The 17,269-nt window shown below is 40.1% G+C and overlaps 1 protein-coding gene across 7 annotated transcripts in view; it reads left to right on the forward strand.

Moving 5' to 3' along the window:
- Positions 1–17,269, forward strand: part of NUMB (NUMB endocytic adaptor protein) — a 95,661-nt gene that overhangs the window by 7,201 nt on the left and 71,191 nt on the right. The window contains exon 1 of one of the 7 annotated variants that reach the window (XM_027459183.3): positions 5,681–5,703. The exons of the other annotated variants lie outside the window; for them this stretch is intronic. The gene's annotated coding sequence lies outside the window, so the exon portion shown is untranslated. Of the gene's footprint in view, positions 1–5,680; positions 5,704–17,269 lie in introns of those variants that run through there. 7 annotated transcript variants of the gene reach the window in all.

Genomic DNA, 17,269 nt, shown 5'->3' on the forward strand with positions numbered 1-17,269 from the left:
TTTCTTAATAATGAACTGCAATGCTTTGCTGTGAACGAGCATGTTCACTTGGTTGGAAAGAAGTTTTCTGCAGAACGGCCTGCCGTCTCCTATTAGATGTTGTCTCTGATCTGTGGGAATTTGGTTGATTGGCTGGTTTATTGCTCTCTTTTTCTTCCCATGTTTCAGAAGAAAATATTTTAGCCATGTAGAGGTAGGAAGCTTTGTGGAAATACGATGTATCGTGGAGTGGTCCAAGATGCTGGATTGTCACTGATCTCCCGTCTTGCTTGATGATGACCTTCTTGCACTGCTCAGTTGCAGTTCAGGATCCCAGGACTGTTGGAGTGTATATTTCTTCCTTGAATTGGTTCTTGCCCAGAATGGTTCTCTATTCTTGCAGGCTGGCTTGTTTTCCAGACCGGTATTATTGGGTGGTTAGTTGTCACTCAGCTCCTCAGGTAAGGCCCTGACTAAATAGTAAGGATCCACCTTGGGTTGTCATCTCATGCATTTGAGATCTAGGAGCTCAGCTTGACAAAAAGTATTATTTTTTTCCATGTTTGTTTTCAACAGGATCAGTTCCCTTTTTCTGCTTCTGCAAGCACTAGAACTGGAGCTTTGGGTGGGGGAGCAAGAACAGAGGGGCTGTGCTGTTGTTAAAAGGAAGTGACATGGATCCGGTGCGTGCTGCCAATGAGGCTGTGAGCTAGTTTGTTCTGGAAGTGGTCCTGCCTGCGTGCCTCACCCTCACAAGGGTCCACCTGAGGTGAAGATTGTGCATTTGGGAGCTCTTTACATGGAGTTTCTTCTAGATGCATAAAGGATCTCTGCATAGGAGAGAGGCCACCAATAACTTGGTACAGGTGCCTCTTCAGTAGAGAGGGGTCTATAGCTCTGGTCTTATGAGCAGTCAGCTACGGGTTGTCTTGCTGTAGGAAATGTGTTTGTATGATGAGGACACAACTCATAAATGAGATGAGGTCTCAAATTCATCCATGAATGTAGATCTTGTCATTACTACACCGTTATCTTCCTTTATGCTTCCAGTAGATGGCAAGATGTTATCTGAACCAACTGGATTCTGTTCTTCGCCTCGCTCCTTGCTCCCGCTATCGTGTATCACAATCTAATGGCCAGACGTTAGTTCAACCTCCTCACGTAATAACCTTAAAAGTAGGGATTTCTGCAAGTAAAGGTTGCCCAGCCCTCTAACCGCAGGTAACTGATAGTAACTGAACGGACGTCTTGCTTTCTGCAGCGTTAGATCAAGTGGGAGATGGAACCAGTCGGTGTGGCCAGAATGTAGGCAAATGCTGAAATGTTTGATGAGGTGATTGTGAAGATACAGTTGCATCTTGCCAATTATAAGGTTACCTTAGGGGAAAAAAAATCTAGTCCTAAAATCTTAATTTCTTTAGATCTTCAACAATGAATGGAAAACTTCATTGCTTAAAGGAGCTAGGCTGTGGTGTTGGGTTTTTTATCCCCCTCGCTTATACGTGATTGCCTCTGGCTCCAGTTTTATCTGAAAATGTACAAACATGCTTATTCCAATCTCCTTAATGTGGCTTTTACATAAATGATTGTTTGTTATCCAGTTTACTGCTTTGGTGTTTGGTTTTGGTAAATTCTGCGTAAGCTCCCTTTCTGCTTTCAAAGACGGTCTTTCAACTTTCTAACGCGCGTCTTTCTGCTGTTTGCCTTTTAGCTTTATGAAATAATTAACGATTTATTTACTCGACTATTTGAGATGACATTATATCCGGTCTAGTTCTGTGCAATGAGATACTGGATCAATCTGCTGTGATTTGCTGCCCCTGTTTGTTCAGTGGGAAGGGGCTGGCATCGTATCACCCCCAGGACTGCTGATCTGTTGTAAAATAGCTGTAGCCACGGTACTGTGAAATTCATGCTGGAATTAATTCCTTCTTCCAGAACTTTTTTTTTTTTTTTTTTTTTCAGATATACCTTGTTACTTCTGTGAATATCACCAGCAAAACCTTTGTTTGTTTCTTTGTTTGTTTTTGGACTGTGCATCCCTTGGTTTACCATGTGGTGTGGTGTTCGTAAGGCAGGTACAGCTGGCGAGGCCTTAAAACAATACTGTCCTAAAGCTGCAGGCATAATTCTTGGGACATATTGTTTACAGAAAGTGGGGAATGGTGCCAGTACAAAATATGCTGGGAATTGCTTCTCCAGACAGCTGTTTTCATGGAACTGTGAGTAGCTCTTTCGCTCAGGACTTAATAGCTCATAAGGCATGAGCAAAGCAGTTTGTTGCATCCTGGTCATTCTTTGCTCTTTGTTTCTTTTAGACACATCAAAATGATTGAAGATGATCAATTTAGGGAAGTAGCAAGGATGGTCTTTTTTTATTTCCTCAGAGTACCAAAGTAAATGTTCTCCCCTTTTAAAGGCAAACAAATAGTTGTTACCGTATCAGGTGTCACTCACGAGGTATGTGTTCAAATTCAATGTAGTCTTCTTTTTTTTAATTAAAAATAATAAGAAAAGATACCATTCCAATAATTCTGGTATGGCATTGGCATTCATCTCATGTAGGCTTAGGTGCTAAAGCAAGCCCCGTTTCTGTAGTGTTAGTTATCACATTATTCTGTGTTTACTTTAGGGACCTCATTATCTGCTGTTTTAAGTTTGGAAGTGGATTACAGGAGAGCCTAGATCTTTATTCTAATTCTTTCCTTCCATGCAATTTGGAAGTTGTTTTTATTTCTTTCAAAAGATAGGAATTCATGGCCTGTCACCACCCTCATACATCTGTATTCCCAGCATTTGCAAAACCCAAGACAAGTGTCTCTAATGTACATTATTTTCCTACAGTTATAATTCTTTAGTGGAGTTTGGATCGTTTAAGCTCAGATACTTGGAAAATATGTGCGGTGGTTACTGTTTAGACTGTCACATACTTCTTTACTCTGTGCTGTCCAGACAAAATTAGGGTAGCTCTTCACAGTTAACTCCTTTTCTGTGACTCATCCTTCTTGGAACAGAGATATCATTTACTGTTTATCTGAAAGGCGTCACAATAGTTTCTTCTAATGCGCTTGAAATTCTCCTTTATTTGGTAATAAGTCTACATTGTCTAGTGGCCTTTAACCAGGTAGCAGAACTTCTCTTTAACTGTGACTAGCAGATGTCGTAAGATCAAAAAATCAGGCTAACAAGAAGTGGGAGAGGCAGGACTGCAGCAGACTTTATAATTCTTTGTTCAGTCAGTGAAATAAATCCAGTCTGTAGGTTTGATTCAAAACAGAATTCTTGTGAAGAACGTTTTAAGAAGGATGTGAATGTTGTGAAGACTGTTGAAGAAAATTGCAAATTCTTAGTCTATTTTGCAAATTAAAATAACACTCTGTGGTATGGAACAGCTTTGTTGAAGGGGAAACTGGTTGATGCATCTTCCTTCTATTCTGTCCCCAAGAACTTCAAGAGGAAAGATAAAATTTTACTTTTTTTAGTAAAAGACAAACTTTTTTAGATCTGATTTTATTTTATTTTGTTCTACGCATCTCCTATTTGGTAATGTTATTTGGTGTTATGTCTAAAAAACTTAAAATTCTGCTACTTCATTCACTTTTAGGTTCCTGGCATGTCAGGCTCAGGTCTGAGTCTTTTTTGTTTTGATGCACAGTGGAAAGTTATGCGTGCGAGAAGGCCATTGAATACATTGAAAAGTATTTACTGATCAGTCTAGCAAATAAACCAGACAAGACTCAAGTGCTTTCTAGGGTTAAGGTGCCACACTGTAAGTTGCAAGATGCCCATAACCCCTGGAATTTATGGGTTTAAGCCTCATTTGAAGTTTATAACATTTCTGTGGTTCACAGGTCGTTCCTTCTAAACTTCCGCAGAAGGAGGTAGTAGATGAGCCTCTAGGCAGCATTATGACATCCAGAGAAACAGCCCAGAATGTGAGCTGTAAGCTCAAAATTGAATTTCCCCGGATAATTTTGTTGGCTAACAAGTATTTTTCATCCTGGCAGTGACACTACTCGGGAAGTCCAAGGGTGGCCCTTGTCTCATGAATTTTCAACCTGTTTGCCACCACTGGAAGAAGCAGTCTCATTGCTGATCACGTTTCTGCAGCACCTGTGTTGTTTGACTCCTTGATAAAACCATAGCCACTCATTAAGCCAGCAGGAAATTAAAACAGAAAAAGAAGTGAATCTTTTGTGCTGGTGTGAAGAGCAAAATCATCTCTAAGTTGTCTGGTAAATGCTGCTGTAAGGGAAAAAGGGAACTAGGGGGAGCAATGGGCAGTTGAATTGGCACTGGCATCTCCTGCAACCTGGTCTTAAACATGACCAGGATCCTAGCTTCCTTCAGGCCAGGTCCTCCAGTGCAGGGAATCAACAAGACCACTTGCAGCTGGTAGCTGAAACTAGCTCTGATGCCTGTGTGAAAGGGGTGTGCTGCTGATTTTGGGGCGGTTGGAGACCAAGAAGGTTGTTTATGTTTTGGGGGAGGAAGTTGCACAAAGCAGTAAACAAAAACGGAGTTGCCTGTGCAAAAGTACAGTGTTTCAACTTTGAGAGGTAAGTGCTGTATGTCAGTTCTTCAAGGATGTTTTTCATTGCAGAAATGTAATACAAGATTTGCTGGACTAGAGAGGCGGGAAAGGGCAAGCATGGCCTTCAGGCCTGTCTCTCAGGACACTTCTGACTGGGGGAAGGTAGAAGTCCTGGGGACTGGATATGGGCTTCTTTTTCCCTTTGTGCATGGGTGTATCACTGATACTTGGCACGTGGGTTTTCATTTTTGAATGCGGGTTCCTTGGTCATGTGGAAGGTGGGCTGATGTTAGGAGAGGAGTGGTGAGTGAGTGCCAGCTCTGAGGAGATCTCTCAGGTGCCTGAGCTCGTTAGCCATGGCTAAAGCCATCAAGTTTTAGGCCTGTGGGAGCCAGGTGGCTTAGAGAACTTCACTTACACAAAACCTTGAGCAATGGTAGACTTAAGCCATGAGAGGAAGGAAGTTACTGCTTGTGGGCCCTGAGTGTCTGTTTTCATCTCCCCCCTGTTGCTGGCTGCCATTCTCTGTGTTTCTGACGAGACCTGAGGCGAGCCTTTTGTCTGTGTAGCCTGCCTGGGAGACCTCAATTATTTCAGGAACTACCCCTTACAATGCTGAGCTCAGTGAGCATCGATTTTTGAGACGTGCTGTAATGGAAACAAGTGCTAATATATAGGAGTTTTTGAATGTTCTTGATTTAATCGGTTCCTGCCTTCAGGAAGACTGAATTGCATCTTGGTAGGATTTGTATTTCCGTGCTTGAAACCCCGAGGTACTGTGTGTGCAGGTGCGGTTACTTTCCATAATTGTTGAGTATGATCTGTAAAATCCTGTGTTTTACTACTTAGAAGTGAGAAATCGTTGAGATTTTCTATCTAATGCATTACAGGCTATGGCTGTGACACAGTTACTCTGTCACTGTGTTCCGTGTTACTGAGGTATGAACTCAGTGCCTTTAAAGTTAATTTCCATTTCCCTGCATTGCAAAAGGCTGTAGCAGTGCCAGGGGCCACATCCAGCCTGGGAACGTTGTCACCACTCGCCAGGGCTCTGAGTTCCCAAACAGCTCTGCCGAGAGCACGGGATTTCTGAAGAGCTGTTAACTTGCAGCAGCCTGTGAGAGGAAACCTGAAGTGTAGCTGAGCTCAACTGAATTTGAAAACGCACTGCATGGACCAGTTATTATGAGGTAAACACCTTTGTATTTATGGAAGAGCTAAAGAATTCTAGCCATGAAAGAAATGTTGTATGATTATAGACTCAGTAAGATTTATTTGGGTAGGAGGAAGTGTTTAATTTTAGTTTGCTCCAGCCAACTTTCTGTAATACTCTGTGCTGCCAAATGCCAAGCTGAATCACTGTTTTTAAACGTTATTTCAAAGTGAACTTGCATTATACCTGTAACTTAGCAGAAGAAACTGAATATTAAGTGCACTTTGGTCTGTTTCCCTGGTAAAGATGTCTACTTTGTTTATTCAGCTATAACTTAGCACTTGATCCTTAACATTTGCCTGGAATTTTCCCACTCCGTTAGTTCGTAGTCTCTTTTTCTTGAGTGGTGACTGAGTGTTGCTGTGTGCAAGTCTGCCTTGCTGAATAGGCAGCAAGCAGCGGAGTTCAAAATATGCAGGTTCGCAGTTTGTCTAGCTCTGCCATGAGAATGGTCAGTCTAGAAAATTAATTGGGTTATATATGCTATAAGGTTTGGTTTTGCCCCAAACTTCCCAACATAACTGTTCTAGGTTATTAACCATGGTGTGTATGGTTTTGCATCCATACTAAAGTCCAGGTGCTTTTGCCATTGAAACATTGTCATCTGTTCCTATTCTTTGCTCTACAAACCTCTAAATTTGTTAGTATTAGCAATTTACTGATAGGATACTATTTGGGCTTGAGTTATAGTCAATTTTGAGAAATAAGAGTATATACTTTTTCTCCTCTTTGTTCTGGTGCATGACACCAAATGAGCAGTTTGTTTGCTGTGGCACAGCTGTGATTTTTGTCTAGAGGAGTTGTCCGTTTTCCTACAAGATATTACTGTAAAGGAGATCCAATAACCTGTGTATATGTGTTGGGTAAAGCTTATTTTATGGCAGAAGTAATGAGGGGTTATTTGTATGATGGTGTCTTCAAAATTAAATGTTCTAGTGTTTCTAGAAAAGCTCTACCAGTTTTTCAAATAACTTGTAAGTCCCTATGTGTATCAGAGACATGAATTCCAAGCAAAGCAGAATCAGGTATCCTGTCCCTGTTTTGGATACAAACTTCAAAATTCTTTCTGAATGTGGCAAATAGCTTTTGCACTGTTTCATGAAACTGAGTTTTTAAAAAATTATTATTTTTTACATGCCTTGATGTCCTCATAGTTTATATACATGGGTACAAGGGTTCTGCTGCTTGGTGCCACAGTGAGCTGCCTCAAAGTGAGGTATGAGCCTTGTGTTTAGGTAGTGGCTGCAGAGAAGCCTGAGCCTGGGGAGAACTATGAATAATGGATGCCTTTGAGCACTGTTTGATGCAAAGGAGGTGTTAGGACAAAGTAAGTGATTGATGATCCAAGCTATTTATTGACATCCTCTATCCTGCAATGATTACTTGTGTAACTCATCTGATTTTCTCAAATTATAGTGAGGATGAATCGTCTTCCACGAGTTGCCTTCAGTCCAGCTGGTTATCCAATTTGTTTAACTCTGACAGCAGTTATTTTAGATTCTGACTTGTTTTGGTGCTACTTCTCTCAGAACAAGCTGTTCACTATGAATGTGAACAGGTTTCTTTCAAAGTGAAGTGTCTAACAGAAATTAAACTAGGAAAAAAGGCTGAGAACCTTCAAAGTGAGAATAATGTATATTAGCAGAGACAATGTGTGAAGGCTTTTGGAGAACAGTTCTTTGATTCTGAAATAGTGTGGACTGAAAAAGTCCACCTTTTTAAAGTTGATATGGAAAGTTGTTTTTTTTTCTTTTCTACTCATTTCATAAGACTTAATCATGATTAAAATTGATTTTCTTGTCAAACCCAGTCTTCCATTATTCCTCATATGGGAAAGTTTAAGAGTTATGAACTTCTAGACAACTTGAAAGGGCAGATCTTATCCTGGAAAGACACACTTTTGTGTTGAGTAGATGAAACAACACTTCCTGTTCATTTCTTAATTGGAAATGCTTGCTCAGAACAGGTAGGGCTTAAGAGGAAGCTTTTTTCCTGGATATGACTTCCAACTCTTGTCCCTTTACATCAGCACCCTTCCTCTCAGTCCCACAAATGCTGCCTGCTGCTGCAAGTTAAAGCTCAGGTGCTGTTTTCAGAGCAATCAATAACCTGTAGGAAGCCTGTGACTGAATTGTGCAAGTGAAGATCTTCCTGCAAAAGCATTGGAGGACGAGATTGTCTCGTTGCACAGGTGTTTTTCCAGTGAGGCATTTTCTTTTATTGGCACAGAAGTACTGGTTTATACACCAAAGATGTTATTAGCAACACAAGTGGAGGAATGTGTTATCTTGAATAGCAATGTGTCTAAAGGATGTTTTACCTTGTGGTTCTTCGGTCATAAGGTAGGTTAGTATAAAAAATGATCTTGAAGCAGGCAGATATAAGACGAGCTTTTTCTTCCTCCCACGATCTTATTTTAAATTTGATCTCTTTTAATTTAGGGGGGTTAAAAAAATGCATTTGTTCCTCGAGACATAAGGGTGTGTCCAGAAGACACTTCAGGGAGGAATAAAGAACACAAGAAATAAAATAATTAGAGGTTATAGGTAAGCAGTGAAGTCTTTCTATTTAAACAGAAGTAACTTGCTAAGCTTGTGTGGTTTTATTCTTTATGGATCCTGGAGTCACAAGGTCTACCCTGATGCTTTTAAAATCAGCTCTGGATACAGAAGTGAGGGAAGGATCTCACAGTTTTGGTAAGTCACAAGTCTGTAATTTAATTCTGCAATTACTTCAGCCATGCCAGCTGAAGCTCTTCAGGCTTGTAAATTTAGGAGTGCTCATGATTAATCTAACCATTAGAACTTGTGTTAAAATACGTAGATTTAAACACCTAAAATCCCCTGTGACTGCAGCTTTGCTGAGAGCGAGTATGTATGCGTTGAACCAGACAACATGAAAACTGGGTAAGCTAGAAAACAACAATGATGGAAAATGAGTAATGCTTTTTAACTGCCACAACTTAAAATGCGAAGCCTTGTCTGTAGGAACCCTTTAAAGGCAATTTCAACACAGTTGCTAGGAGAACCTTGGGTCAGTTGTTAGTGGCAGAGATGGAAAAATGGCCATTTCCAGTTTCTCTCCTGAGCCTCAACTCTGCTGGGACTGTAGCAGTGTTAACCACAAGCACCAGCCTGAAATGCTTAAAAGGTGTGTGGTGATAATTTTTCCATTGTGACCATGGGAGAATGGATGCAAGCTGACACTCCCAAGAGAAGGTATTTATTAGCAGACTTGAGAGCTAGCCTATTAATAGGCAACATCATTGACAACATCAACTTTCAGGAAAAGGGATTTCTTTCTGGATGAGTAAGATGATTTTAGGGACACATATTTGTCTTAATAGTACCAGTAAACAAACATGAAGCCTTTGTCTCTGGATACGTTTTATAACAGACTTCCATTCCTTGTGCAGCTTTCAGTGACAAAACAAATTTAAATAAAAAAAAATAGCTATAGTAGAAAGAATAGAAATGTCTGGAAATTGGGTAATAACCGATACTGAAACAATATGGTATTTGCTGTTCTTACATTTAGCACTTTTGGAACAAGCAATTCGCAAAATGTTTATTTACCATTAGAAGTTGAATTCCTAAGTCCTGTAGACTTGTGGAGGATCTCCTTGCTTTTGCAGTCAATGGTTATGGAGGCAGATTATCCTTTACAGGAACGTAATCTGTAACATAGCTGAGACGTACTTGACTAGTAAGGTACAGAACTGGTTGTATTTAGTCATCATCTCTTCCATTGTGCTCTTAAACTTGAAGGCAATTTAGGTGTCAAGAACAGAAGAGGCTGAGTTTCTCACAGGTTTTCTTTGCTTTGTTAAACTAGGCATTCTTTAAAATGTGTATTCAAATGAAGGACTAAGACAAGGCCTAGCAATTACTAGTAACGCAATAAAAAGTACCACGTTCCAGTTACGTACAAGTGTTCACGTAAATCCATATTAAAGCAATCTCTTCTGCTTTTCTGCCTTAATTATCTTAATGAAGGCAGACATCAGTTGCTTTGAAACTGTGTGGTGGTTCAAGTCTTTCAAAGGTTTGTTCTAATAACCGGGGGAGGTTGTTGCCAAAGTCCAAAAGAAATTGTGAAATGCAGTTTATAGTAATTGAGGTAACGTGTTTTAAGCTTTTTTTATGAAATCTACCTAGTAGAAAAACTACTGGCTTTAGGAAAAACTATTGGTGCTAGGGCAGTCACAAACCGCACAAAGGAGGACAGACTTCTCAGGTTCCAAGTGGAAAAGATTGTCAGCACTAACAAACCCTGCAGATCTGGATTTTGTTTGCTCTCCTGGGGATATTAACATGTTTTTGGTGCAGTGGAGTAAAAGTCTGAGTTTACAGGCTGTAGGTTATCCTCTGTGCTTTCTGAAAAAAATCTGCTGTAGGTTACTGGTCGTTTAATCCTGGTATGTTAAGCTAGCGGTGGCTGCTGTACTTTGAAGCCTGCTGGCTATAGCAAAGATAGCCAGCTATTAGGTTAGGGTCCAAAACCAGCCTTTAAGATGGATTTCTCTCTCCTTTTTAAAAAAAAATTGTTTATTTTTTTCTTCTGAACCTTTGTTATGGCTAAATATAGCCAATACTTGTTTTTCTGTTGGGACTTTCTCTGGATTGCTGAGCAATAGATGCAAAGTCAACTGAAATGCTGCAAGTCTATTAGCTAGTGCTTATTACTGTGCCTCCAGACCAGTGATGCCTGCAGGTCCCAGCTGGGCTGTGCAAGCACAGCTGCTGCTCTCAGGCTCCGTGCAGAATTACAATTTCCCCCCAGAGCTGGTTGTGTGCAGAGCAGACTTGTGTGCTGTGGTGCTGCTCTGGTCCTCTTCAGCTGCTGCACGGCGCTGGGCCTGTCACAGAGATGCTGCTGCCTTGTGTAGAGCTGCTCTGGATGTGTCTTTTCACCGGGCTCCCTGCCTGCTTTTGCTCCTTGCAGGAGCTGGGGGAGGCGAGAAGGGGTTGTTGCTGAGGTGTGTGCTGTGCTGGGTCCCTGCTGGCTCCGCACTGCTGCTCAGCATGGGGCTGGAGCTGCACCCTGCTGATCCCCTGAGACCCTAGGGAGGCGTGGGGAGCCTCTGTAGCTCCTGGGCTTTAAGAGCAGCGGATCTGAGCTGACTCGACTTGGGTGGGTCCCAGGCTTTGTTGCCGGGGTTAATATGCTGCTGTAGCTCAGCCTGCCTTTGTCCTAGGTAATGAGAGTCTGTCTCTTTGTATTGATTCAGTCTGCAAACAGTGACTGTGTAAAAGTGGGTCCCAAGCTTACAGCGTTGTCCACTCTCAGATGGTGCAGCTGCTGTAACACTTTTCCCTTCTCTGCTGGAGAAAGAAAACAAACTTTGCATTGTGGTATCTCCTCTTCATCTAAAGGCTCCTTCAGTTTAAAGGAGTCGTATTTCTGTACTGGCAGAGCACTGCAGCACTCGTTTCCTTAGCTCTGTAAAGCTCTGTGGTGTGGAATATGTACTTGAGCACATCTCCAATTGAAGTAATCTGTTTCTAGAATACTTTAAGTAACTAAAGCTTTAAAACAACAACAACAGAAGCAAACAAAAGCCTAGCAGCAAAAACAAATCATTAGACTTTTAGTGAAGTGTCTTTTAGTCCAGCGTTTGAGTCATGGGTAAGGCTCTGTTTAATTACAAGCTTTGTGGGACCTGCAGTACTAATTTATCAAAATTTGATATAATTAACACCTCTCATTGTTTCAGATGTTTGGGATTCAGGCTAGAGTACAGGTGCTGTGCTAGGTGCACATTTGCCCTTTGCCTGTACGGAACACATCTCAGGTGCTGGCCTTTATGAAACTCCCTATCGAGATAGTAAGGTACAGAGTTCCCGTGTTGTCTGGAAGAAGGACCCTGGTATGCATAGAGTAAGTTCTTATCTGAAGGTCCAAGTGTGTTTGGGAAGATGTCCTTAAAGAACCTGGCCAGTTACAGTACTTTTTTTTTTTTTTTTTTTTTTGAGGAGTAATGCTTAAGAAGTGCTTAGAGAGAAGAAAAGAGTTAGTCATATGTAAAGGCAAACCGAATTTGGCCTAGTGGCATTAGGGCACCAGGTTTGTTATCTCAGCATGGGTCTCTGCTTGCCACCCCACCCCAGCAGAAAGGAGAAGGGAGGCACCTTTAAAATGTGACTCCAAAGTCTTGTCTCTGGTGTGCAGACATCCACTCCTGTCTCTGCATTTCCCTTCTTGATGTTTAGATAATGCCGGTGTCGAGTGTTTTTTTTCCCTTCTTTTGCTGTCTTTCCTTATGTGGTAGCATTTCCAACCACACTAGTGAAGTCTAATTGCATATCTTTTATTAGGCTGACCTATATTCTAGTTAGAAATAAGATGCTATACAGTTTCTTTTGGTGACGTCTATGGTAAAAGCTTACACAAAATAGACCTAAATCAGCAAAGCCATGTTTTGTTAGAACTGTAGCTTATGCTTTATTTTTCTTTTTATTAAAACTTCGAATATTTGATTCACCTCATATGCTGTTGCAAATTATTTCAGTGGCCAGAAGTATGCTACAAGTATAAGTCTAGTATCAAATGACAGCTTGATCTAGAAGGGGGGAAAAAGAAAAAAAGATGAAAAGAAGCTTGAAGTCTTTGTAATTTAGATTACGATCAAGTTATTACTTAATTTTCTGTTACATATTTCATAAGTCAATTATCCTGAGTATAAGGACTTGGTTTTTGTGTATGTGGAATGAAGACTTAATATTACAAAGCTTGCTTTAAAACATGGATACCAGCAATGTGAGCAATGCTGCAGTGATAAACGTGATGGAGACACAATGGTTGTGCTGCTGATAGCTCTTACCCTGTTCACATGTTCCTTCTATCACTTGCAGCATCCTGTACTCACCTAGTCCTTGCTCTCTTCTCAGTATAACTGGAATCCAAGGTAGTCCCTATAATGGAAACTTACTTTATATTCTTTCGTGAGTGTATACATCGTATGTTTGATTTGTCATAACACATACTGAAAAATCACTCTAAGAAGGAATCTGTCAATGTAACTAGGCCTTTACTACCTCTGAACTTGTCAGTTGCTGATATTTGCAGATTTTACCATTAATTACTTCTTCCCAGGCATAAGTACAATGCAAGCAGTGTTAAGCCTAAAGCTAATCTCCATTGGACACAAATAGAAGCACCTTCTTTCCCTTTCCCTAGTGGGCTCCTCTTTGCCTTTTAATCCAATTAGTTGGTCACACAAGTAAACATTTAACCCACTCAAATGGAAGATTGTGCAGCTAAAATTTATGGATGCTAGCTTTATTTAACTGTGTGAAATTGTGATGATGAGGGCAAATTTGCGATTATGAGGTTGCTTGTGACAAACTTGGAGCTTTTGAAAGAGTGAAACTGCACTTTATTTCTTTAGTAGTAGTAATTAAATTAATATTATGGAGGTCAGGAAACTTCTGAATATAGAGGAAAAAAGATTTCATTACTGTATGATCAGATTCATTTTTAAGTAAGTAATATAAGAAACCATGCATAACAATGAGCTTTGAAGCACTTCCTTTAATTTGCTGAGTAGCTGCTATGGCCATGGCAAGAGGTTCCAAAATGTGAAGCAAACATCTGTGGGGCATTCCTTCTAAAAATACTGTATTTTCTGAATGTCATAGGACTCACAGGAGAAATAGCAGGATATAAAATTTGTCGTGTGGATCTGACTGAATTGTGCAAGTCAAAACTTGTTGTTTCCTCTCTACCAAATCTGAACTGATTCATATTTACTCCAAGTAATGCATAGAATATGTTTCAAATTAGTCTATTTTAAGTTGTTTATCTAAACTTCCCTGAGAGTAGTTTTTAGGAAAAAGGAGTTTAGTGTTGCATCTGAATGTTAAAACATGCTTATTTTTTCCAGAGAAGCTGAAAAACCTATTGTACTTGTCTGCTTTTTTAGTGCAAAGTGTTGTCCAAACTTTTGGCAGTAAAGCCAGAAACAGCAAGCCAGAATCTTTAAAATAATATTTCATTGCATACATCTGAAAGCAGTTTATGAAAAATGTTGTTAGAAACCTCAGATGGCACTCTTCAATTTAAAGGGATAGTAAAGTGACTCATGCTTTAACAACAACAAAAAAATTCCTTAGTGCTTTTTGTCTAGTAATAGGAAAAGGGATTGACTCTGGATATAAAACGCTGACCTTTATTGCATTTGCATTAGCCAGAATTATTAACATTGTATTGTAGAGGCTGTGGCACATTTTTGGCAAGCTGGTACATTCCTCTCTTTCTCTGTTGCTTCCTCCCACTCGAGAGCTTTTGTCTTTCTCCATCTGCTTTTTGAAGAGAAATGCTGTACGCATGCAGACCTCAGAAACTGTAACTTGAGTTTGGGTTTGACGTAACTCTAAATTGTTACCATAAATTCAGACTGCAGAAATATGCAGAATTAGAGCTCTGTTTTCCTATTTAAATAAGAGCAAATATAGTAAAGCTGAAGGATCAGCCTCTAGGAAATTAACTGCCCAGACTTTTGTAACCAATACCCAGCAGAGCTGAGAAACATTTGCTGTGAAAGTTGATTGTGCCTGCTGTGTGTGTGTGTTTGTGCCGTTTTTCTCGTTTGAGAATGGGCTGCTATGTAAGATGACAGCGGGTTAAAAAAATATTTTTAAAAAATGTGTGTGTGTATATACATAAAACAACTTGTCATGGCAATACAAGTGTATGATAGTGATGAAAACTACTGTGATGCTGTTGTTTTTTTTTTTTTTTTTTTTTAGCAAATATGAACTTGTTCCAAATTTTTACTCAAAAAAATCAGTCTGTTGGATGAGTTTTTGGGGCAGAACAGTGAAATTTTTTAACATGTTTTTGAAGTTAAACCTATAGCTGTGGATGCCTCTTGGAACATAGCTGAAAGTAAAGACAGTTACGTGCCATGAACTGATACTTTAGAGGCTTCCTATAAGCTTGTCATATGCAAAACCCTGTTAACAAGGTTCAGGGGTGGCTCCACACGCTGCAGGCACATGAGGTCTTTTATGAGCAGCTTTGGAATTTTACATGTGTGGTTGTTACTAAAACAAACAGATAGTAACTCTTCCCCTCTGCCTCTGTTTATATATAGACATACACAGTAATTACAAAGCTTGATTAATCTTTAGGCTGCTTTTTTTTTTTTTTTACATTTTTAAAAAGGATTCATAAAAAGCAAAGTTCTCCTTTAAGGAGATATTAAAGTAGTTTAGGGCTAATATTTAAGCAAGTAATTGTTTTTATAAAGTTAGTATTGATTTGCTTTAAAGATATTTCCCTATGGCAATTGACATCTGAGGCTGAAGAATTTTATCTTTGATGTGAGAAATGGAGGGGGGGGGGAAGAAACCTCACAACCAAAGCAAATCAGCTGAATTTTCACAGCGAAAATGTCTAAAAATGGGACAGAAGCAGTAATACTAATTTTCCTTTTTATATCCTCTTCAAATTTTATGTAATGCCTGCAGTAGAAAGTAGGTCTAACCCTTGTTAGGATGAAACAGTAAATTTTTTGCCTGAAATGTTGAGAGGTGACTGTTGTGCTGTGAATGTTGCAGTTTCTCAAGTTTTGTAAGCCTCTGTGGTCTGGAGGGAGGACAGAAAAATATCTGATAACAGCATCCTGCAGGTTTTGGGTCCATCTATGCAGAGCAGCATTGAATCTTGCAGACGATTCATTTCTAACTGAGTAATTGAGGTGCTTGTTATAAAAAGAAAATGTTTCTATATCTGTAGGTTGCATACATCTCTGTGGAGCCAGGTTTCTGGCCGTCATTGTGCTCTTACTCATTGGAAATTGTCATCCATGAATGGCCTTACAGTTGTAGCTATTATCTCTAGTGACAGCACTGCTGAAAAACAAAATAGGTAATAATTTGATGGTGAAAAGCCATCTGGTTACTTTGAGACATAGCTTCTTAAGTGATGGCAAATATTAAAAAAAAATAAAAAAAAAATCAAAATACTTTCTGTAGGAAATTGTCATGAACGCTCAAATTCTTAAGGGGGCTTCCTCTCCTCTGGGTAAGTGCTGCATCTTGCTGGCTCTTGTCATTTGCAAAGCTGTTCGTGTGGCCAAAGGTTTTCAAATATCCAGCAGTCCCACAACCCTTTCAGCTGCATGAAATTCACATTGTTAGTGGTAAGCTGGCTTTATTGGCTTTTCAGTCTGATCTGTTGTATAGCCTCTGCTGGCCACTGCTTCTCTTTGCTGCCTTTTGAATCTTGAGACAGAGAAGCCATGGAGTGCTGGAAGTGCTGTGCCCTCTGCAGTCACTGGGGTTTCCTGAGAAGGACTACTCATTTTGTGCACTTGACTAAAGCTGAGTTAGGGAAACGTTGGTTGGGCAAGTTGTGCTCTTCTTTTGTCCATGTGAGCGAACCAGTTTTTCTTGTTCAGAGGTAACCAGCATAATGTAAAATATCTGTATTTGCATTGCAGTTCCTTCTTTTCCTTTGTAACCTAGTATTTGGGGGATTGTTTTAAGTTTTGCTGCGCTGCTTAAATCAATCTTTACAATTCAAACGGTAAAGCTGGAATGAAACCAACAATATGCTTTGGGAAAGCTAGCAGAAAAATTCCCTTATTCAGCAGGTGAAGACCTCTTATTTCTGTTTTTCCTCTTTATGAGTGTCTGCTGCTGTTTGTTTCCTCATCAGTTGTGCACACAAACCACAGTGTGCTCATCTTCAGTTGAATACAGACAGGTGACCTTGCGGAGACTTAAACTGTGGTGTTCAGTAGCATTGTTCTGATCCTATCAGTGCTCCTGAAAACAATGGCTATAACACTTGGAGAAATGTGACTTAGCAGAGCTCCCTGGTAGTGCTCAGGAGAGCTATGATGAGCTTGTGGCTGACTTTCATGTCGAAGACCAACCTATGATATTTCTAGCCCTGGGGAGAAATTCCCGGTTAAGGATACTCTGCTTTTCCTTGTATATACTGAGATCTGTAAGACAGAGTAAGAAACTAATATTAGGACCTTAACCTATTGTCCCAGTTCTGTTTTCAGGAATGCTGTAATTAACACCAACTCACAGGAAAAGCATTCCCCAAGCTTCAGGTACCATGGTCTTTCTTCAGACTTGCGTAGCACAAACAGATAGGCTGTACCTTTCTTGTTTGTGTTCGTGATTGCTAGCAGTGGCTATTAAATAGAGTGAGATCTGGTAGCAAACGTGGAGACTTGCTTTGGAAAAGAGATGTAATTCTAGGAAATGGTTCACAGCATTGAGGTGACCATTTATGCTAGTTAATCTAACCTTTTCAGTTTTCTAAACTAAATGCCATTCCTTTAGAAGTCAGAGTAGCAAAGGACAAGGTGGACTTGTCCCCAGGTCAGAGAGAGCTCATGAGACACACGGGTAAAAGCATTCTGCTTTGCTGTGCTGAAGCTTTTTTGAATGCATGTTTTGCTAAGAAACTCAATACTGTGAGTCTACTAGAGCTGTGGATCTGCTAAATTACTGGGTGCTACAGGCTTCTGGAGGAAAATAGTTCTGTTAAAATCTTTTTAATGAAGTGTTTCTTGTTAG

This window comes from Anas platyrhynchos, chromosome 5 (genome assembly GCF_047663525.1).
Source record: "Anas platyrhynchos isolate ZD024472 breed Pekin duck chromosome 5, IASCAAS_PekinDuck_T2T, whole genome shotgun sequence".
NCBI lineage: Eukaryota > Metazoa > Chordata > Aves > Anseriformes > Anatidae > Anas > Anas platyrhynchos.